Below are 23,865 nucleotides of genomic sequence, written 5' to 3'. Positions count from 1 at the left end.
TTTAGCTAAGCAGAGAAAAATGAAATCAACTTCCTGTAGAGGTGAAAGGCAAAAATAAGCCAGCTGATTTGCACAGCAGAACTTACAAAATTTTAGGAATTGGAGACACCAGATACTAAGGAAAATGGGAATGAGAAGTGCCTCTAAAAACAAGATTGGATAAAAGTCTGTAAGAAGAACAGTTGCAGCCTCTGTCCTCCCTCAAGCTACCATGCCATCCCCACCCCAAAGGGAGAATGCACTTTTGCTCTGTGGAGATTTAAACCGGAGAGATTGAGGAGAGGTAAGAGTCAGATTGACTCTTAATTACGAGCAAGCAGTGAAGGACCACCAAACATTTTAGGAAAGTCTCTAACATGATAGGTAGAGAGCATCTCCCAGCCCCAACCAACACCCTCACCACCCCCCACATACCTGCCCCCTCGGGAAAACAAAAGGCAGGAATGCAGAGAATTTTTTTAAGTTTAGTTAATATCTGTGGAAAGACACAACGTTGCATTCATTAACATTGCATTCAAATAAGGCTATGATGCTATGAAAAAGCTACAATCAAAGAACAAGAAAAAGGCTCTTATAAATTACAAACATAATAGCTAACATAAAGATGTTAACAAGAAGCTGGAAGGTCAATTGAATTTTCCCAGAGAGTAAAAGACTCTAGGCCAGGCGTGGTGGTTTAAAACCTGTAATCTGAGCACTTTGGAAGGCCTAGGTAGGAGGACTGCTTGAGCCTAGGAGTTTGAGACCAGCCTGGGCAACAAAGTGAGACACCGTCTCTACAAAAAATACAAAGATTAGCCAGGTGTGGTCACATGCGCTTGTAATCCAAGCCACTTGGGAGGCTGAAGCGAGAAGATCACTTGAGCCTGGGAGGTTGAGGCTGCTGTGAGCTATGATCATACCACTGCATTCCAGCCTGGGCCACAGAGTGAGACCTCGTCTCCTAAAATAAAAAAAGAAAAAGACTCTAGACCTAACCATATTGCAACGCTACACTGAGCTAAGAATGTAGGCAAATCAGTGCCATTATAAATTGCTGGGAAAGAAATTAGTAAAATTTCTACTGAGGACAGTTTGGCAATTCTCTCAAATTTAAAAATGTTGTAAATTCCATTTCTAGGAATTGTACCCTACAGATACACTCATTTGTTTTTAAAAAGAGGTATCACATTACACCCATACACTGGAATGCTGTGCAGCCATTTCAAAAATGAGGTTGCTCTAGATGAACCCAAGTGAAATGATTTCTAAGGCATGTTGGAAAAATCAAGATATGGAACTTTGTGCTTAAATACGGGGAGCACATTTCTAGAAGAATACACCAGAATTGACAACGATGATTACCTCTGATGAGGGGAACTGAGGGCTGGGGTATGGGTAAGAGGGTAAGTTTTCAATGTGTGCCCTTTTGTATCTTTTTAATTTTATATCTATTCTTTAAAACTATTTTTAATCTACAGAGTTAATGCTTCTATTTATCTTCATTATAATTTATTCATCTCTAATCAAAATAAAGTTTGTAACTCGCCTCTGATTTATTCCTAAAGCCTCCAAAATTAGACCCTGAACTATAATAAACAATACCCTTGGATTGAACATGGCATCTTATTATAATCAATTCAGGTATACTGTCCTCTTTTTGGTTTTTAATTATTTGGCAATACTGATAACTGATGATCCTATATTTTATCATCGTCATCTGCATGTACCTCTTTGCCTACACTTCTACCACAGTCTACAGCCCCTACTAAAATGGTGGCCCTGAGTGACTGTGAACCTGTACCAATCCCTCCCCTGACATGCACAGGTGATGGAGGACCTAGGCTAAGCTCAATCTTCCTGCTTCTCCCGGGAATCTGGAAAAGGGTCACTGAGAAACAGTCAGTTAGCCTTGGAAGCCAAACCACAAGGTTATGTAGCGCTCAGTTAACGGCAGAAAAGACACAAATAAGCAGGGAAAGCAAGCAGTCTCCAGAGAGAGGTACAAGGCTGATGAGGGATGGGAACCACATGAGAGATGATTCCTGTCTTTCCAATTCCAGACCCACTGGCCTCTTTTTGTTTGTATACCCTGGTGCTTGCCTGCTCTGTTTCTTAAGCTGGTGCGAATAGCTTTCTATTCCTTGTGCCAAACCATTCCCTAGCTACAACATCAATCATGATGCAGGGTCTTTCTTTCTTCCTTTCCTCTCTCTTTCTCTCTCTCTGTCTCTCTCCCCTCCCCTGCCCTCCCTTCCTGTCTCCTCCCCTCTCTTTTCCTCTTCTCTTCTCTCCTCTCTTGGTCTTGCTCTGTTGCCCAGGTCGGAGTATAGTGGCAGCAAATTAAAAAAATTTTTTTCTGGCCAGGCACAGTGGCTCATGCCTGTAATCCCAGGACTTTGGGAGGCCGAGGTGGGCAAATCACAAGCTCAGGAGATCAAGATTATTTTGGCCAACATGGGGAAACCCCATCTATACTAATAATACAAAAATTAGCTGGGCGTGGTGACGTGCGCCTGTAGTCTCAGTTACTCGGGAGACTGAGGCAGGAGAATCGCTTGAACCCAGGAGCCGGAGGTTGCAGTGAGCCAAGATCGCACCACTGCACTCCAGCCTGGTGACAGAAAGACTCTGTCTCATTAAAACAAAAATATTTTTATATATATATATATACAAAAGGGTGTCACTATGTTGCCCAGGCTGATCTTGAACTCCTGGACTCAAGCAATCCTCCTGTCTTGGCTTTCCAAAGTGCCGAGACGTATATTTTCCAGCCTCCTTATTAAAACTGGTCTTTTATTCAATTCATTAACACTTCTCAATATTTATCCTGGTAGAAATAATATTGTACTGGGAGCACAGTGATGTGGAAGTTACTCTCATTCTCCCAGTAAACCACAATAAACAACCTTCCTTTCTATATCCAGTTTCTTTTACTTTAAAATTAGGATAAGAATATTTGCCTTATCTTTTTTTATTATTATTTTTTATTTTCTTTTGAGACGGAGTCTCTCTCTGTTGCCCAGGCTGGAGTGCAATAGCACAATCTCGGCTCACTGCAACCTCTGCCTCCCAGGTTCAAGCAATTCTCCCACCTCAGCCTCCCAAGTACCTGGGATTATAGGCGTATACCACCATGCTTGGCTAGTTTTTTGTATTTTTAGTAGAGACGGGGTTTCACCATGTTAGCTAGGAAGGTCTCAATCTCCTGACCTCATGATCTACCCACCTGGGCCTCCCAAAGTGCTAAGATTACAGGAGTGAGCCACCATGCCTGGCCTTATCTTCTTTATGACTTAAAACTTTAGTCTAAGGATTACATAATATTACAAAAGCAAAGATAACTTTGAAAAGTGTTTTAAGGCCAGGTGTGGTGGCTCACGCCTGTAATCTCAGCACTTTGGAAGGCCAAGGCGGGTGGGTCACTTGAGGTCAGGAGTTCAAGACCAGCCTGGCCAACATGATGAAACCCCATCTCTATTAAAGGTACAAAAATTAGCTGGGCATGGTGGCAGGCACCTATAAGCTCAGCTACCTGGGAGGATGAGGCACGATAATTTTTTGAGCCTGGGAGATGGAGGTTGCAGTGAGCTGAGATTGCACCATTGCACTCCAGCCTGAGCAAACAAAGGCAGACTCTGTCTCAAAGAAAAAAAAAAGTGTTAAAATGTCAGGTATTAGAAGTAGCATTATGGTTGTGTGTCAATTTCAGAGCACTTCCCAAAATCACTGAAGTTAATTTGAATGTTTGATGTTAATTTGAAGTTCTAAGACTTGCAGGGTCTTAGTTGTCTCCATTTTCTGTCCTTTGTTTCCAAATCGCTGACCCAGATCTAAATATCAGTGTGCAGGCTGGGCAGTGTTCGCCTTGCTCTAGATTTGTCCCTCAACACCATCTTTCAGACACCTTCCGATTCTCTGCTTCCCCAACCCCTGGCTAGCCTTGCCCTACCCTAGCCTTCGTATTTTTAGTAGAGATGGGGTTTCACCGTGTTAGGCAGGATGGGCTCAATCTCCTGATGTTGTCGTGATCCACCCACCTGGGCCTCCCAAAGTGCTGGGATTACAGGCCTGAGCCACCATGCCTTATCTTGGGCTGTGTTTGCCTTGTTCCAGATTTGTCCCTCAATGCTATCTTTCAGACACCTTCCACAGGCCACCAGGCCTGGCCTACCCATGTCCAGGTCAGGCTCCTGGAAAATGAAGTGGGCCCACCTTGCCTAGAAAGGGAATTCAGACAAACTTACCTGGGTAGCACTTAATCGACACACCCCTTTCTCTCCAGACTTGTTCACATGATAAATCCATGTCAGGCTCCAAACTCGCATTGTAAAATCTCACTCTCCTGCCACATCTCTCCAATATCTTAGGGATACAGCCACCTCATGGTATCAGAACAATTAACAGTCTTTCAGCATCTATCCCCTTCAGGAAGGACAAAGCTCCATCCCTTCCTTCTTACAAGTATGTGCTCTCTTCTGACTTCTTTTTCTTGGATATTTATTTCAATTTGATATTACCTGAATACAGCTATTTCCCATTATACAGGGCACCAGTACGATTTTCTCAGGTTTCATACAACCCCCTAGCGACAGCCAAGTGGATGCTTAAGCTACAAATGAGTTAGGTTTCAAATGAGATATGACTCCTATTCAATTAACTGTATAAAATTTGTTATATAACCAGCAAACAGAAGTTTAAGTCTAAAAATAGTATTCAAGATCTAGGACAAGAGGTGGAGACAAAAAGTCAGGAAGAAGATGAAATCCTCAGGAAAAGAAATAATTCATCTACTAGGTTAGTAATTGTTTTCTACAGAAAACCATCCAACATAACCCATGCTGTAGTGGGATTTAGAACATACCGGTAAGAAACTCAGTTTCCTCCCTGAATGTCATCAGGAAGAAACTAAAAGTGTAAACTTGGAAATTGTAACATGTTAAAAATCTCTCTTCACATGAAAAAAGAATGTGTTATAATAGAAAAAAATACAAAAAGAGGAGTCTGGAAAAATAATCGTCTGACATAAAAGTGATCATATAGTTAATACAAATATTCTTAGAGTGGAAAATGTCAACCTTTCTGACTCATACCAAGCAATTTCTTGACATATAATCTATTCCTAAAATGAACCTCTCTTCCAGGAACAGTGGGGAGTGGAGATGGAGAGGAGAGTCAGGGTTGTATGGATGATCAGTTCTGTTGTTAGCTATGTAACCTAATAAGTTCTTATTCTGATTCATTTCTTGCTCATTTAACAGGAGTCTCATCAGCCCCTGAACAGCCCGATTAAGCTTCTCATCCTGCAAAGGCAAGGTAGAACCAGTCCCAATAGCCGTTGAACCTTACGAGGCCCTTCCTAAAGAACTAGATCCCCATGCGTTCCTCATGCTCCTTATTACATTTGGCATCTGGGCTCCTTTGTGCACCACGGACTAACCACTTACCGTGTTGCCAGTTGGCGTTGCCTTTCCATGGCACTCTTTATCTCGTATTTCATTAATTTTTCTTATAATAGACTATAAGCTCCTTGAGGATAAAGGTGCCTTCAAATTTGCAGTCCTTTATTACCACCATCCCAATGCCTTCCACAGATAAAGTTTTCATTAAAAGGTTTTCATACATGACAAATCAAGATGGACAATACTGATACTGGACAAGTCACTTTACCAAAGTCCTCGAATTAAAATTTCCATAATGATAAACCACAGCTCCTTCAAAATCCAGGTCATGGCTCACTTTCTCCAAAAAATGTTCTTTTTTATCCCTTGTTTCCTTAATTCTTATTTCTTCATTTTTATTAGGGATACGACAGTGTATAACTTGACTAAAGAAGCTGTTTAATGTTACACTTTTTTCTTTTTCTTTTTTGAGACAGAGTCTTGCTTGTCACCCAGGCTGGAGTACAGTGGCATGATCTCTCTCACTGCAACTTCCACCTCCTCATTGCAAACTATTCTCCTGCCTCAGCCTCCCAAGTAGCTGGAATTACAGGTGCACACCACCATGCCCAGTTAATTTTTGTATTTTTAGTAGAGTCGATGTTTTGCCACATTGGCCAGGCTGGTCTTGAACTCCTGACCTCAGATGATCCACCCGCCTCAGCTTCCCAAAGTGCTGGGATTACAGGCATGAGGCACCATGCCCGGCTTGTTGTACCTGTTCCAAAGACATAAGCAGATGCTTTCTCTTCCCAGCTAGTTTCTAAGTATTTTTGAAAGTAAGGAACCATACCTTCAATTTCCTCACACCATTCATGCACAATTCTGCACACAGTTTTAATATTTATCCAGTGCTTTCTAGGTACGAGGTGGTTTTTAAACACTGCATATGGATTTGATCATTCAACCTGCATGGCAACACTACAGTACTAGACATAAATAACGAACTCAAAGTCACACAAATAGAAAGTGGCAGCACCAGGATTTGATCTCAGGCAGTCTTGCTCCAGAGCCCCTTGTCTTAACCACTCTACTGCCTCCTAAACAAAAAAAATTAATATAAATCTGCTTTATTACCTTGTAGACAGAACACATTACAGTGGCTTCATGAACAATTGGTTTAATCTAAAAAGTTTATTAAAGGCATGCTTTTTGTTAAATGGTGGCTTGTGCTGTAGTCAGACAGAAGAAATCTTTCTGCTACTTTTGTTTCTCTCTTTGCTCCTTTTATTATTTATATTGCTAAAATATCTGCCTTACTACCATAATGTGATCCTGTTTTTCATGGACAATATTGCACTACCACCAAGTTATCCATAACACCACAACTTCTTGACAGGTTGGCCATTTCTGACACTTGTGTATGTCTCAGAATGTCAGTCCCAAAGCCCCTTGCTACCGCTGCCTCACATATAACAGCGATGACAGATTTACCTGAGGGTGAGTCTCAGCTCTGCTACTTACCAGCTGTGGAAGCTTTTTTTTTTTTTTTTTGAGATGGAGTCTCTCTCTGTTGCCCTGGCTGGAGTACAGTGGTGTGATCTCAGCTCACTGCAACCTCTGCCTCCTGGGTTCAAATGATTCTCCTGCCTTGGCCTCCTGAGTAGCTGGGCTTACAGGCATGTGGTACCACCACACCTGGATAATTTTTGTATTTTTAGTAGAGATGGGTTTTCACCATGTTGGCCAGGCTGGTCTTGAAAGCCTGACCTCAGGTGATCCTCCAGCCTTGGCCTCCCAAAGCACTGGGATTATAGGCATGAGCCACCGCGCCCAGCCTCAGTTGTGGAAACTTGGGTAAATCACTGAAATTCTCTTCACCTCAGTTCTTTGTCAGAGAAACAAGGACAATAAAATCTTCATGAGAGTGTTACTGTGAGGTTCAGAGATGAACTAGCACAGCCTCTGGCACACAGTAGGTACTGAGTTAACAGTACTTGTTATTATTCTCTTAGTAATTCATACAAGTGGTGCTGCGCAAGAATGATCAACATAGAGCTGTTCTTAAAGATCTGCCCACTCACTGGGCCTCCTGGTATTGTTGTTTTTCTGTTGTGCTGTTGTTAAAGCTGCTTTGATTATAAATCTCACAGATTCTTGCGCCCCATTAATCAGTGAAAAGACATAGTGTCTTTGTAGATTTGCATATTATTGCTTTAGATCCCAGTCCCTCCAGAGAATTTGCTGTTAGGCAGCTGGTCATTTCACCTTCCTTGGTTAGCCCCACAGCTGTCAAATAGAACAATGACATCATTGATTAGGGATGTCTCTGGTAAGTAAAGAATAATGAATTAAAAATTTCCTATCACTCTCCTAAGGCAAAGCTGTCTATAATTGTGTCTCATAGATCCTTAATACTCTTCTTCTTTTTTTCTTTTTGAGACAGAGTCTCGCTCTATCACCCAGGGTGGAGTGCAGTGGTGTGATCTCGGCTCACTGCAACCTCCTCCTCTCAGGTTCAAGCAATTCTGCCTCAGACTCCCGAGTATGAGCCACAGACATGAGCCACCACATTCTGCTAATTTTTGTATTTTTAGTAGTGATAGGGTTTCACCATGTGGGCCAGGCTGGTCTCAAACTTCTGACCTCAAGTGATCCACCCGCCTCTGCCTCCCAAAGTGCTGGAATTACAGGCGTGAGCCACCGCTCCTGGTCAGGTCCTTAATACTCTTAAAAATTCAGGGCAGAATGTACAAATCGATCTTTGTCAATGAGGAATTATTATGATTTAGGTTGTTGCAGTACCTAAAAGGAAAAAGACAAGTTATTGATACTATGATCGATTCTAAAATTAAGCAGTATTGAACAAAATAGTCTTGCATTTGGAGAAGACTTGAAGATTTCCCCATTTTCCTCCCTTCTTCCACCTCCTCCTACTCGATACTTGGATTCCTTTATAAAGAATGACAAAATGTCATTCAGCCTCTGCTTTACCCCCACCATGCAGCTCGTGAAGACAAGACAGCTTGCCATTACCAATCTCTAGTTGGCCGATACTGTTCATAAATTCAGAGTGTTATCTTTTTAAAAAATTAAGCATTTCAGTGGCATATTGTGCTGTTCAGCCCATTAAATGCACATCACTATTCTTATTTCATTGAACAGCATTGGTTACTAAGGTAAAGCTACTAAACCAGAATTGTGGAGACCTGGGGACCTGGGCTATAGTTGGAGCGGTGTCACTAGTACAGACAAGTCAACCAAGGCTAGCTCCAGGTTATTCAATTGTGAAATGCTGGCTCTCTGTCTGACCTGCCTAGCTGCAACCTCCCCACTCAGCAGACAGGCAGGCCCCAACTTACAAATGCATCCTGTTCCAAAGACCATGGGAGCCTGTTATTTGGAACTCAGAAACTATTTCCCTGTTGTAACAACATTACAAATGATGGCTGGAGTCTCAGGTTTGCCCACAACAATCTACTTCATTCATAGAGGGAGTTAAATTATGATACCAGTCCAAGCATAAGAAGGATGAAAAATAATTTCTTCCTCCTTTTCTGGATGCAAGTCAACACTAGACAAAACTCTGAAATATGTACTGTTTACCTTGGCACCTTCCCGCTCCCATTCCTTTTCCTCTCTTCTGTCTTTTTAATGTCCTTTAGGGACCCAAAGTCTCCAACCCACACCTGTTTCACTCTGCAAAGTTACTAACTTTCTCTATCCTCTCCATTCCCACCCCACCATTCTCCTATTGCTGCTCCACCCACATCCTCCGTCTCTAACCCTGCTGGCCTTCATCCTACCCCTCACCTTGTCCTCCCATCAAACTTCCACTCCTTCAGTGAAGCTGTCCTCAGCTAGCTTAGGGAGAAGGAAATCTGATTTAAATGATCTGTAAATACCTAAGCTTAATAAGAGCTGACATTTACATAGTGCTTCCTGTGTGCCTGGCACTATTTTAAGCATGTGTCAACTCTCTAGATTCTCAACAACCATGTGAGAGAGGTGCTATTATCTGCATACCACAAATGAAGAAACTGAGGCACAGAGTGGTTAAGTGACTTGCTCAAGATCATAACGCTATAAAGTCAGTGGTAGAGGTGGTATTTGAATCGATGCAGTCTGACACCCAAGCCTGTGCTCTTATGCTCATTTTAAAGAAGCCCATTTTCTTCTTTACAATGAAATGCTTAACCCAACTGAGTCTCCACATCTTAAGCAGCATAACAGAGAAGTGAAAAACATTTAAGTAGTGTCAGAGAAGATATTCTGGGACAGGCAGGCACAAGGCCAGAGTGGAAACTGAGAATGCTTTGCAGGGCTCAAGTAGGTGATGAAAACGAATACGTGGTGGCTTTACCATCGGTGGCTTAGACTGTAGTCCTTCTTCACAGGCACAACCTATAGGAATGTTCTTCCCATCCACAGAAAAAAGTTATCTCCTATGTTTCTTGATTCTCTCATTCTACCTTTCTCTTCCCAGTTTTGAAACAGACATAGATACAAGGTTGACATTTCTCATGAAAGACCTATAAGATAGGCAGCAGTGCTAGTGCCAATAATTAGTGGAAATCAGCCTGGGTGCCTTGGTGTGCTGAGGCTCTCTGTGGCAACCAGAAAGCATGTGTCCTCTCTAGAGATACAACAGCTTCTCAGACCCAGGTGTTTTTTGGTAGGCAAGCAAGCAGTTTCACTCCAGAGCCTGGACTCTTAACTGCTTTGTTACCCTGCCTGAGTTCAAGTCACACTTGGATAATGTTTTTAACATATTTCATTGTAAATGTATTGACTTTCAAAGTTAATGGCTGCATCTGTGAATAAATTAGAAAGATGTCTGTACTTATCAGAACTCCTTCAGTTGCAAGTGCCATGAACCAACTCAAATCATCTGTAAAACACACATGTGTTGGGATGTAAGGACACAATGTCAGACATGAAATAAATCTAGGAACCCAAGTAATATAATTAAGCCCCCTCTTTCCATCTTTCAGATCTTCTGTTGGTATATTGACACCCCAGATACACATCCTTCCAGCCCATAAAACTCAAAATGAGGACAGGCTTCCACTCTAGCTCCAGCTGAAAAGTACCAGTGAAGGACTTTGGTTGGCTCATTTGGGGTTGTGTGTCCACCCTTGAGCCAATCACTTGACCTCCTGAGGAGCTGGATTTCTTTGATTAGCCAGGTCTAGTTTACTTATTTGTCACTATGATGTGGGGAGTAGGTGGCAGAGTACCGTGACTGACAACCCCGCCAAGCTCTAATAAAGTTGGATGGCTCTTGGCAATCAAAACTATAGCTATTTACTATAATATTCAATGTTATCTCTAGCTTGAAAATTAGGGAAATTAAAGGGACAAATAATAGCTTACATTGGATAACTCAAAAAGCCAGAACGAGCTTTAGAATGGACACTTTGTGTACTTAGTCTGTGTCTTACGGACTATGACAAATGTCTAAATAAAAAGTAAAAAATTCATTCAATCATAATGATGTTTCAAAATATTTGTTTTGGTGTCTTACAAAAATAAAGATAATTGACTGACTCATTTTTTTTAATCTGGATATTTTAATACTATATAAACCCAACTTAATGCCATTTAAATTCTACAACATATAACCCTGAATCATAATTACATGATTAAAAAACATTGGATTTTAATAGGCAATTTATTGTCTTGCCATATCATGTTTCCACCCAACAAGCTAGAGCTAAACCAGAGAACTAATAAAAGAAAAAAGGGAGAAATCGTATTGCCATTACATTTCCATAATAGAGTTGAACAAAGAACTAAAATCAAGATATGCTTTATTTAAAAATTTGAAAATCATTGAAGTCTTTGTCTTTGCTGTAATTTCCCACTATATTTAATTGGAATATAGGTCATTAGGTGATGTGGACTCACCTCCAAATGAAATAGAATTATGACTGGACCTCTTCATAACTAATAATTTTTACACCAAAAAGAAGGTCTCACTCCCTTTCCCTTTGTGCAATGAAATACAAAAATGTCCGGGAGATTTTCTCTTCAAAGTTAATGCTTTGTCTGTTTCTCTTCCAGCATATTCACTATCAATAGAGTGTGCTAAATCTCCAAATTCCCAGTTGTAATATGCTATGCAAAAGTAAAAGAAACATCTAATTTTATATTGTTGTCAAATTTATTTCCCTACTTGCTAGCAAAATAAATTTATTGAAGTTATACCATGAGCCAGGCTTTCAGGCTAAGCACTGTACACATTAGTCTTTTAATCCTCATCACAATCTTAAGAGCAAGAGACTGTTTTACAGGTGAGGAAAGGGGTATTGATGTAATCTTTAAAACAGTCATCTGGGGTAGATAACATTTTAGTCCACTACACTGATGAGAAAACGAAGGCTCAGAGTGGTTATGAAAATTACCCAAGTTCACAGAGCTAATAAGGGATACAACTGAGATTTGTATCCCAGGCAATCTGGGTTCAAATCTCAGTTTTGGCTGGGCGCGGTGGCTCACGCCTATAACTCCAGCACTTTGGAAGGCCAAGGCGGGTGGATCACTTGAGGTCAGGAGTTTGAGACCAGCCTGGCCAACATGGTGAAACCCTGTCTCTACTAAAAATATAAAAATTTTGTTTTGGTTACTGTACCCAAAACAAAAAGGAAAAAAAAAATATATATATATATATATATATAAATTTGCCTAGCATGGTGGTGTGTGCCTGTGATCCCAGCTACTCAAGAGGCTGAGGCGAGAATCGCTTGAATCCAGGAGGCAGAGGTTGCAGTGAGCTGAGATTGCACCATTGCACTCTAGCCTGGGCAACACAGCAAGACTCTGCCTCAAAAAAAAAAAATTCTCAGTTTTATCCCTTATTAGCTCTAGTTTTGTACTTACACTCTTAATCACTATTGTTTTACCTCTTACAACTGCTTAATGGTTAATATATATAATATCAAATATACAACCTGTAACTGATGGTAGTTAATGCTTAACCATAAAATGTGTTAAACCTTGTTCTAGGATACCCTTGGTCAAATTCTTCTTTAAAGATCTACAGTTACCACAGCACCACTCTTCCCATATTCTCTTTTTGGAAAAAAAAAAGGGATGGTGGTGAGATAACTAGTAGTAACAATTATTGTTTTCAAGTAAAATATGCCAAGATTTGTGTGTACTTTTCTCAAAAACATTAATTTCACAATATTACAATAATACAACTTGTGCCAGTTTCCTGCTTAATACTACAGTAAAAAGCAGAGAAGGATCTGCTCATTAGGTCATTTGGACCCACCTCCAGACGAGATACAATTATGACTGGACCACTCCATAACTAATCATTTTTGCACCAAAAAGAAGATCTCATTCCCTTTCCCTTTGAAGCAGCTGTTTGTGGGTAAGAATTCTTGTGTCCGTATAATTCCCTTTCCAAAAAGTAAATGTGGGACATCCAGGCTTGCTTGCACACCTAAAAGTAGGGTGTGGTGGAGGGGAGGGAGAGAGGGAGAGAAAGTGTCACAGGCAGCAACTAAAATCTTTGTGACTTTGTAGAGTTTGTTTAGACTTCTTGTGTGATAAGATTACAGCCTGAAAGGGCCCTACCTGGAATGACAATTGGCTCCGAGGACGCTTCCTTAAAGATTAGTCAAAGCATCTTAAATCCATCAGTCTTCCTACCTTCTTATGTTTTACCTATATTTCTGTTAAGAGTGAAGTTTGAAGTTAGAAACAGTGTTGGTCTCATGTTGGGATGGTCTAAATTCAGAACATTTGAGGCAGTACACGATTCTTATTCTTTTAAATGAAACTATAATATTTTAAAGTGTGAAATTTTAAAAACATTTCATAAAACTAGTAAAAATTGTGATTTATTTTAAAATTGGCATGATTTGTTTGATAAGTGCACCAACATACTTCAAATAGCATATAATCATATCCAAATATATATCAAATATATTCAAGGCATATCATAAAAGTATTCTAATTTTGGTTGTCACCTTATTTCATAAAATATTTAATATATGTTCTCTCTTATTAGCAAGAAGTAAACTTCTTTAACCTTATGATGAAAACTGTATATGTCAACTCAAATATGTGCAAGAGAATACATTTTTCAAAATTTTTATATAATGTGCATAAACTACAAAGCTTGAAGATCACTGCTCTACAGAATAAAATCCTGACTTTCAAAACTCTTCATAATCTGATCCCCTACTACCTCTTCAATTTTGGTCTCTTTCAAATCTTTGTGTGAGGTTTTAAAAAATCTCAGACAAGATAAATGAAAAATTTAAAAATCATATTTACACATCTAGTGTAATTGCAGAACAGCAAAGTGAAAGAGATCTCGAAAAAAGACGGTGGGGTAGAAAACACATTATCTTCAAAGGAATGAAAATTAGACTAAACAACAGCAGTGAAAAGTCCCAAAGTGGTAAACAGTGTCTTCACTGGGATGAAAGAAAAGACTCTTTAACCCAAAATTGCATAGCCAGCAAAAAATATCTTTCCGGAATTTGAGAGAGTTTGCCAATTTACTGAAGAAAATTCTAAAGAATATATTTCAAGCAAAAGTAACATAATTTTAAACGGAAGTCTGAGATGCAAGAAGAAATGAGCAAAAATGTGGTAAATATGTTAGTAAACATAAATCTAAGCTATGTAAAATAATAACAACACCTTTTGGGGTTCAAAATCAATAAAGAATGAGTGCACATCTACAATAACATATAAATCAAGGGATAAACAGAAAGAGAATGTTCAAATGTTCATATGTTATTTGAGAGGGAAATAAGGGTATTGATAAATGTTGGACTTTGATAAATTAAGTATGCAGACAAAAATGTGTTAGTCACTAAAAGAATGAGATTAGAGTGTATACCTTTCTAATCATTATAAGAAAAAAACAAGCCTGTAATCCCAGCACTTTGGGAGGCGGAGGTGGGTGGATCATGAGGTCTAGAGATCGAGACCATCCTGGTCAACATGGTGAAACCCCGTCTCTACTAATACAAAAAATTAGCTGGGCATGGTGGTGCATGCCTGTAATCCCAGCTACTCAGGAGGCTGAGGCAGGAGAATTGCTTGAACCCAGGAGGCGGAGGTTGCAGTGAGCCGAGATCACTCCATTGCACTCCAGCCTGGGTAACAAGAGCGAAACTCTGTCTCAAAAAAAAAAGAAAAAAACAGATGGAAGGAGAAAGATACATTTAATTAGCCTAAACAAAAACAAGAAAAGACAGAAAAAAAACACAGTGGACAAAAAAGACAAATAGCAGAAAATAAGATGGTAGAAATAAGCCAAAGACGGCCACAATTAAAATATATTATAATTATACAGTAGTAGCCTATATTATGCCAGAGAGCATAATATATTTATTCATTCTCTTCATATAGTCCAACTAAATTACTAATGAATATTAAAGAGATAACTAGTAAGAACTCACCCATTTGAAAATTAACAAATACATTTTGAAATAGCTCAGAGAGCAAAGACAATGAAAATGAGAAAATATTTGTAATTGAATCATAATGGAAATACTGCAGCAGTACTCAAAGAAAAGAAGAAAGTTTGAAAGTTAATGAGCTCAACGTCCAGCTAAACCAGCAGAAATCCAAAAAAGTAGAAAAAAGAAATAATTCAGTTAAGAGAACAGAAACGAATGGGAAAAATACATTTGATAAAATCAACAGAGTCAAACTTAGTTTTTTGAAAAGATGAGTAAAATAGACAGAATTCTGGTAGGCTTATCAAGAAAAACAAAAGAGAACACCAATAAACAATATTGGGAATTTAAAAGGGGCCATGTTGTAGATATTGCAGATACTAAACGGTGAGAGAATACCATGAACAATTACGTGCCAAGGAATTTGAAAACTTCGGAAAATGGAAACATTTCTTGGAGAGTATAACTTAACAAAGCTTCCTCAAGAAGATAGAAGAAAACTAAGTCTACTATTAAAAAAAATAAAAAATACTTAGATAAAAAATAAAAAAAATCATATTCTATGATGTAAAAAGAAATTGAAATTTAAAAAAATACTTAGAAATCTTCCCACCAAACCAAATCAAAGCAAATATACACCATCACCACTACCCCCACCAGTTTTGTCGCCATTTCTACCAAACATTCAAGGACCACATCACTCCAATATTTAAAAACTTATTCTAGGCCGGGTGTGGTGGCTTACGCCTGTAATCTCAGCCCTTTGGCAGGCTGAGGTAAGTGAATCACAAGGTCAGGAGTTTGAGACCAGCCTGGCCAATATGGTAAAACCCCATCTCTACTAAAAAATACAAAATTTAACCGGGCATGGTGGCGCATGCCTATAGTCCCAGCTACTCAGGAGGCTGAGGCAAAAGAATTGATGGAACCCAGGAGGCAGAGGTTGCAGTGAGCTGAGATCTCACCACTGTACTCCAGCCTGGGTGACAGAGTGAGACTCTGTCTCAAAAAAAAAAAAAAAAAAAAAAAAAGTCATATATTTTATTTCTCTTCACATCAGGAGGTCTATTCTATTTTTGTTCCCCTTAAAAGTGAGCCTTCCTAGTGACTTCCTTTGACCAACAGAATACAATGGAAGTTACCTGTATGATTTCTGAGTCCAGGCTTTGAAAGGTCTGTGGCTTTGACTCTACTTAGAAGCCCTAAACTGGCTGGGAGCGGTGGCTCACACCTGTAATCCCAACACTTTGGGAGGCTAAGGCAGGTGGATCACATGAGGTCAGGAGTTCAGGACCAGCCTGGCCAACATGGTGAAACTCCATCTCCACTAAAAAAATACAAAAATTAGCCGGGCGTGGTGGCAGGCCCCTTTATCCCAGCTACTCCAGAGGCCGAGGCAGGAGAATTGCTTGAACCCAGGGGGTGGAGGTTGCGGTAAGCCAAGATTGTGCCACTACACTCCAGCCTGGGCAACAGAGCAAGCCCTCAACTAAAAAAAAAAAAAAATCATAAAAAATAAAGCTTATGACATCCTGATCTCAGACTCTCAGCCTGCAGAACTGTGAGAAATAAATGTCTATTGTTTAAGCCAAAAAACACACTTACAAATAAACGTAACAAGAGAAGTATATGATAAACATCAAAAGTTGTTTTTAAGTTTATTGAAATAAAGATGACCTATAAAAATGGAAAGACATATAATTTTATGTTTTAGAAGTCCCAGTTTCATAAGCATGTAAGTTCTACCCAAACTGTTCTAAAAATTCAATGTAATTTCAATCAAAATGACAACACAGGATTTTTTTTCTTTTGGAACTTAATAAGCTAATTTAAAAATATATATACAGGAACAAGTGGCCAAGAAGAGTCTGAAGAAAAATATAGCTGGAGGTAAAGTAGGGGTAACTGCCTTATAAGATAGCAAGACTTACTATGAAGCCAAAGTAATTAGGAGTGTGGTGTTAGTTCAGGAACAGACACATTGGTCAACAAAATAGAAAAAGGAACCTATAAACAGACCCACATAGATGTGAAAAACTGAATTATGTCAGCACTGTCAGTGCAGGTCATGGGAAATCAATAAGTAGTACTGGGACAATTGTTTACCCATAAGGGAATAATTAATTTGGACCTCTACTTCATACCATGCCCCACCCCTCAATCAATGCCAAGTGGATTATATACTTAAAAGTAAAAGGCAAAACTGTAAAACTTTTAGAAAATAATATAAGATAGGCTGGGTTTGGTGGCCCACACCTTTAATCCCAGCACTTTGGGAGGCTGAGGTGGATGGATCGCTTGAGGTCAAGAGTTTGAAACCAGGCTGGCCAACATGGGCAAAACATCATTGCTACTAAAAATACAAACCTTAGCCGGGAGTGGTGGCGAATGCCTGTAATCCTAGGTACTCTGGAGGCTGAGATAGGAGAATTGCTTGAATCCATGAAGTGGAGGTTGCAGTGAGCCAAGATCACAACATTGCACTCCAGCCTGGGTGAGAGAGAGAGACTCTGTCTCAAAAAATGAATACATAAAAAAGTAATGTCTTCACAATCTCAGTGTCCGGAACAATTTCTTGAACAAGTCTTTAAAATCGCAAACTCAAAAGAAGATTAATATTTTTAATTATATATATATTTAAAACCCTGGTCATTAAAGACTTGAGGTCAGGAGTTCAAGACCAGCCTGGCCAACGTGGCAAAACTCCATTTCTACTAAAAATACAAAAAGTAGCCAGCCATGGCAGCGTGCTCTTGCAATCCCAGCTACTTGGGAGGTTGAGGCATGATCATGAGGCTGTGCTGGGCATGGTGGCTCACATCTACAATCCTAGCACTTTGGGAGGCCAAGACAGGTAGATCACTTGAGGTCAGGTATTTGAGACTAGCCTGGCCAACATGATGGAAACTGTCTCTACTAAAAATACAAAAATTATCTGGGTGTAGTGGCAGGCACTTGTAATCCCAGCTACTCGGGAGGCTGAGGCTCCCAGCTACCTGGGAGGTGAAGGTTACAGTGAGCTCAGATTGCGCCATTGCCCTCCTAGGCAACAGAACAAGCCTCCATCTCAAAAAAAAAAAAAGAAAAGAAAAGAAAAAAAAAGATAAGAAGTCTGAGGGAAGAAAATCACTTGAGCAGGGAGACAGGTTGCAGTGAGCCAAGCTCATGCTGCTGCACTTCAGCCTGGGAGACAGAGGGGAAACTCTGTCTCAAAAATAAATAAAAATAAATAAATAAAAATTAAAAAGAAACAAAACAATCAAAGAAATGCAGAGATCAAGAATTTGGCAGTGTCTGCCAAATCCCACCACACACACACCATTTTATATTCTACTCCCATAATACCTTCTACCCCATTCCGTTTATATTAATTTGCATTTTCAATATTTTTCACTTCTTCCTATTTTGAGTGGGTTCCTAGGTTCTCTCAATGGGAGAAAGTACATCTTTCATTGCATTCCTGGGCCTGGGGACTTTTCCCAGGCACGATTTACCAGCAATAGACTCAAAGTCTCCTCTTGGGTTTTGTAAAAGTCTCAGGGCCTTTGAAGAGAATTATGAAGAGTGTCCTGGAGGAAAGAGGAGAAGGCAAATACTTATTTTTTCTTTCTTTTCTTTTTTTTTTAACTTTTGAAGAAAAATGGTAATTCTCTCTAGAAATTCCCTTGGATGGAGAAAGGGGGAGCCAAGGGGAATCGCACACTGCTCAGCAGCAGTTTCTGGGAAGCATCAGCAGAGGCCGGCTGCACTCTGAATCTAAGGGCTGGGATCTTAGCACCAGAGGCCCAGTCTCAGCAAAGATCCCTAGACCTGAGCACTGGGTGTGTGGAAGGAGAATGCTGCTGGCTTTTAAGTGACCATAGTCTGGGTCCATGATATCATTGCATTCTGAATCTATAGAGAGAGAACTGGAAGCTAATTCAGTCTTCTCACCTGGCTGATCAAAAAAAAAAAAAAAATTAATATTGATTGATGATTGGGGTGTATAAAATACTTAACTTTTCACATGCATATATTTATAGTTAATAATACTATAACACAAATACGTAGATTCTAGTAAGTTCTACTATTCCTCATTCTTATCAAGAAAGAAAAAAAAATGGCATGTTTATAATTGGATGTATTGCATAATTTCTTCCTGATGGGAGAAAACTTGCAATTTGAATAGGCATTCGAGATTACTGAAACTTCTACTTACAACATTACATATGCGAAGGCTGGAAGGGTTTCCCACAAATTAGCTTCTGACTCTACATTTCAAACCTTCTTTCTCTTTTGTTCTACTTACCTTCACTGCTACAGGACATGTTCACGTGGCAATCTGGCTTTTTGACCATCGAGACCCTTGGGTCTCAGTACTGGGTGAGCTGGCTCAGTAGCAGTAGAAGCATTCCCCAAAGCCATTCTGACATGGGGAAGTCAGTCCTCTAAACCCCAACAAAATGTAGCCCCAACTCAACTTCTCATTTGCCAGATTCCCAAAATGCCTGTGAGATATTCCAATGCCACCCTACTCCAGAGAAAGTGTGACGGAGGAGGTCAGCACACAAAGAGATAGTAGTTTTAACCTATTGCATGTACAATATATCACTTTTGCAAGTCTTACAAAAAGTATGAATGTATGCACATATTATCAGGCCCGTCAAACAGCCTTAAAAGGGCCCTTGTAAGTGAGGGCCATGAAACTTAAGCTTTAACGGCCCAGTAAATCTGCTAGTGGGCTTGTAAATGTTTGCTGAATGAGTAAATGAATCAAATGTGAAGCACTTGCAGCCTAGAATTCTCTTTCTGTAGAGTAGAAATTGTTCATCTTATCCTATCTATCAGGGCCTGGGTATACTAATAACATGTTCCTCAAATCTTCTGAATGAAATAATTTTCCCCAGGTACCTTGATATAGGAGAGGTGGTGCCCAGACAGCAGGCCTGAGTATCCTGGTTGTGAAGAAAGTACATCTCCCCATTGCAAATAGATGAGTTGTCAATCTGGATTGAATATCAGTCTATGAGGAGTTTGGTTTGTGTAGTGGGGTCCTGAGAACCTGACACTTCTGAGTGCCCTGACAAAACTGAGTTTCAGAATTTACCAAGCCAATGTGCCTACATGGAAATGCAGCACCCAGTGTACTGCCACTCGAAAAGGCAGGTCACTGCAGCCAGGTTGAACTTTTGTAGGGAGATGCATCTAACTCAGCAAGCATTCTGCAAAACTGCCAATCTAAAGACTCAAAATAATATTCAAATTGGGTGAGAATTACAGATAACTGGATCTTATACAGGTGAGATTAAAAAGGAGGGGTTTGCTCTTTTGCCACTGCCTTTCTATACTTTAAAAACAATTAATGCTTGGCCGGGTGCAGTGGCTCATGCCTGTAATCCCAGCACTTTGGGGGGCTGACACTAGCAGATCACTTGAGGACAGGAGTTAGAGACCAGCCTGACCAACTTGGTGAAACTCCTTCTTTACTAAAACAATACAAACCAAAAAAAATTAGTTGAGTGTGGTTGCTTGTGCCTCTGTAATCCCAGCTACCCCGGAGGCTGAGGCTGGAGAATCACTTGAACCCAGGAAGCAGAGATTGCAGTGAGCTGAGATTGCGCCACAACACTCCAGCCTTAGTGACAGTGTGAGATGAGACCCCCGTCTCAAAATAAAAAAATAAGTAATAAATACCTAATGCTCTTTTCTTTTCTCTTCTTTTTTTTTTTTTTGAGATGGAGTCTTGTCCTGTTGCCTAGGCTGGTGTGCAGTGGTGCGATCTTGGCTCACTGCAACCTCCGCCTCCCAGGTTCAAGTGATTCTCCTGTCTCACCCTCCTGAGTAGCTGGGATTACAGGTGTGCACCACCATATCTGGCTAATTTTTGTATTTTTAGTAGAGATGGGGTTTCACCATTTTGACCAGAGTGGTCTCGAACTCCTGATCTTGTAATCCACCCGCCTCAGCCTCCCAAAGTGCTGGGATTACAGGCGTAAACCACTGTGCCTGGCGTTTTCTTTTCTTTTTTTGAGACAGAGTCTCACTCTGTCACCCAGGCTGGAGTGCAGTGGTGTGATCTGAGCTCACTACAACCCCGCCTCCCGGGTTCAAACGGTTTTCCTGCCTCAGCCTCCTGAGTAGCTGGGATTATAGGCGCATGCCACCACCATGCCCTGCTAATTTTTATTTTTAGTAGAGATGGAGTTTGACCATGTTTGCCAGGCTGGTCTCAAACTCCTGACCTCAGGTGATCTGCCCACCCTGGCACCCCAAAGTATTGGGATTACAGAGTGCCACTGCACCCAGCCCATGCTTCTGTTTTCATAATAACTAAAAATCAGTTTTAAAATTTACATGCCAGTGTATGGGGCCAGAATTTTTTTTTTCCAGGTATGAGACAAGCAGTTCTTAAACTCTCTAGGACAAAACAGAATAGAAACCCCTTAACAGTTGCTTTAAAACTGTGCAGGGACGCATCAGCTTTTGTTTAAGATCATGGTCAAATTCTTCACTCCTTCAAGCTTTAAGTGCTTTTGGGGAAAGAGAAAAGGACTGTGGTTATCACCATTTAACAACAGATCTCATATTCTTATGGAATTTTTAGAACTGGAAGCTGAGAGATCATTGCATCCAATTCCTTCATCTTACAGACAAGAAACCAAGTACCTAGAGTACATTACCCCTGCAAGGTCACATGGCTAGTGACAGACATGTGGACCCGGGAATGGGTGTAGGATATTATTTTAGGCCTAAGAAATCCAGAATCGACTGTCACAGAGGCTTTAAAAGAAGATATATAGTGAGCCAGCCGCTGTCCCGGATTGTTTGCAGAAAGGCACTCAGAGTCCCACCACCTCAGCCAAATTAATAGCTGGTAACAGTTGGAAGCAACTGTCAGTTCTAGAATTTTGAGCTAACAAAATTCTTGTAATTAATGATATTAAGGAACCATTTCTCCTCCTGGTCCTATCCATCATTCATTGGAAGGGTAACTGGGACCACCAGCTGTCGCATACAAACTTATTCCTAGCTAGAACAGCAACCAGAGTTGGAAAAGGATGAAATTCATATCAACTGAGGGCAGACTGGCATTTAGAAGAAAAGTCCACAGGAGAGGTTAACCTTGTCTTTTGAAAGAAGGGATAGGAAAAAAAGAAAAAGAAAGTATGGCAAAATAAGCTTAAAAGGCCCGAGTACATATCTCCTGGGGGAAAAAAGTGACAATAAAAGGAAATGATAATGGAATATCTCTGGAAGGATAAGGAAGGAAGGAACTAATAATTGCCTCCCAGGAGGGAAACCAAGTGTTAGGGTTTTTTTTTTTTTTTTTTTTTTTAAAAAAAAAGGTTAAAAATTTATGATTCAAAAGCCTAAATGTATGAAAGGCAATTCAGTGAATTTTCATTGAATTGTCTTTCGTACATTTAGGCTTTTGAATCATAAATTTTTAACCTTTTTTTAAAAAAAGTAACTTTTAACAAGAAAATAACAAGGGAATATTTCTTAAGATTATAGTGGTTTTAAAACAATCCTTGTAAAGGAAGGATACGATCACTTCAATAAAATCCAGACTGAACCTGGCTCTTCTGCAGAGATTCAGAGACCGTGTGGCTGAGGGTGTGCTGCCTCAGGCCTGGTGCAGGAAGAGCTCGCTTTGACCAGAGCATTACATTCTGATAGAAGGCCAGTGCATGTTCCTCATTCTTCTCTAATGTTTCTTGCCGTAATACTTCTCTGAAACAAAATATTTCCTTTTTTGGAGAAGGATTAAATATAGGCAGAATCCTATTTTAACAACTATCATCACACTGTCCGGTTCAATATAACAAAGTTGCTTTCCTAGCCAAAAGCCCATACTAGCATGGTTTTGTTCATATTTGTTGGTATGTATAGAGGGAACAGTAAAGGATTTTATACACACACACACACATATATATTCTTGAGAAAAATTACGTATATACATACATTTTATGCATGTATGTGTATATATATAGATAAAAATATTTCAGAGACATAGCACTATCAGGAATCAGAACTATAGAGGTGGTGTCAAATAGGATATAAAGTAGTTAATGTGTTATGTAGGATGTAGCAGTAGAGATGAGTGTGTAGCACAGAAAAACACAGCATTCAGGAAGCAGTATAGCATAGCAGCTTAAGGCATCAACTCTGGAGCCAGGCTACCTACGAATCCCACTTTACCACTTGATTAGCAATGCAACTTTTAGCAAATCATTTACCCCTTTTCTGACTCAGTGTTAGCATCTGTAAAATGGGGCTAATGACAGCGTAAGTCTCAAAGGCTTATTACAAAGATTAAGTTAGTTAATAACATGTCAGGAATAGTGATCGGTCACATGGTAAGAACTACCATAAATAAGTATTAGCTATTGTCATTCTACAAAGAAAAATCGGTAATGTGGACCATGACACAATCTCTTCAGCCCCTAGATGGATTTGACTTTTTTTTTCTTTTTTGAGATGGTGTCTCGCTCTGTTGCCCAGGCTGGCATGCAATGGCATGGTCTTGGCTCACTGCAACCTCCAGCTCCTGGGTTCAAGCAATTCTGCCTTAGCCTCCCAAGTAGCTGGGATTACAGGCACCCATCACCATATCCTGCTGATTTTTGTATTTTTGGTAGAGATGGGGTTTCACCATCCTGATCAGGCTGTCTTGAACTACTGACCTCAGGTGATCCACCCGCCTTGGCCTCCCAAAGTCCTGGGATTACAGGTATGAACCACCGTGCCAAGCCCCTTAGATGTATATTATCATCCATATGTGAGGATATATTTTATCAGAGTCTCATCATGACCTGGGTGAAATAGTCCTCAAGACAATCCACTCCCTCTCTCTTAATTCCATGCTCACCCAGCCATTGTCTTGATTACTAATCCAGCTTTCCAATTATCTGCCCCTAGGAAAGGGAAGTGAGGTGTTCAGAATGAGATTCAGGTCATCTGTCTCCTGCAAAGGGTCCCCTCCATTGAAAAATGAATGCATTGGCATTCTGATTTACATGTCCATTTCATGTGAGTGTTCCACTGAGTTTGCACCTCTGGAATACACTCATAAAGTCTAGTTTATTGACCTG

General features: G+C 40.1%; 1 long non-coding RNA gene across 2 annotated transcripts in view; it reads right to left on the bottom strand.

The window, feature by feature from the left end:
* LOC105711697 (uncharacterized) overlaps positions 1 to 23,865 on the bottom strand; it is a 148,001-nt gene that overhangs the window by 5,258 nt on the left and 118,878 nt on the right. The window contains exons 3-9 of one of the 2 annotated variants that reach the window (XR_001106121.3): positions 17,159 to 17,281; positions 12,948 to 13,045; positions 12,640 to 12,813; positions 11,271 to 11,480; positions 10,204 to 10,251; positions 8,007 to 8,165; positions 5,427 to 7,649 (exon numbers count right to left, since the gene is read on the bottom strand). This is a non-coding gene — a long non-coding RNA (uncharacterized LOC105711697). The remainder of the gene's footprint in view (positions 1 to 5,426; positions 7,650 to 8,006; positions 8,166 to 10,203; positions 10,252 to 11,270; positions 11,481 to 12,639; positions 12,814 to 12,947; positions 13,046 to 17,158; positions 17,282 to 23,865) is intronic. The other variant, XR_010340476.1, reaches the window with a different exon arrangement.

The sequence above is a fragment of the Aotus nancymaae genome, unplaced genomic scaffold (genome assembly GCF_030222135.1).
Source record: "Aotus nancymaae isolate 86718 unplaced genomic scaffold, 86718_ANA_hifiasm-v0.15.2.pri h1tg000108l, whole genome shotgun sequence".
In the NCBI taxonomy this organism is placed as follows: Eukaryota; Metazoa; Chordata; class Mammalia; order Primates; family Aotidae; genus Aotus; species Aotus nancymaae.
Note: the sequence above shows the minus strand (reverse complement) of the source record. Positions and strands in the feature narration are given on the sequence as shown.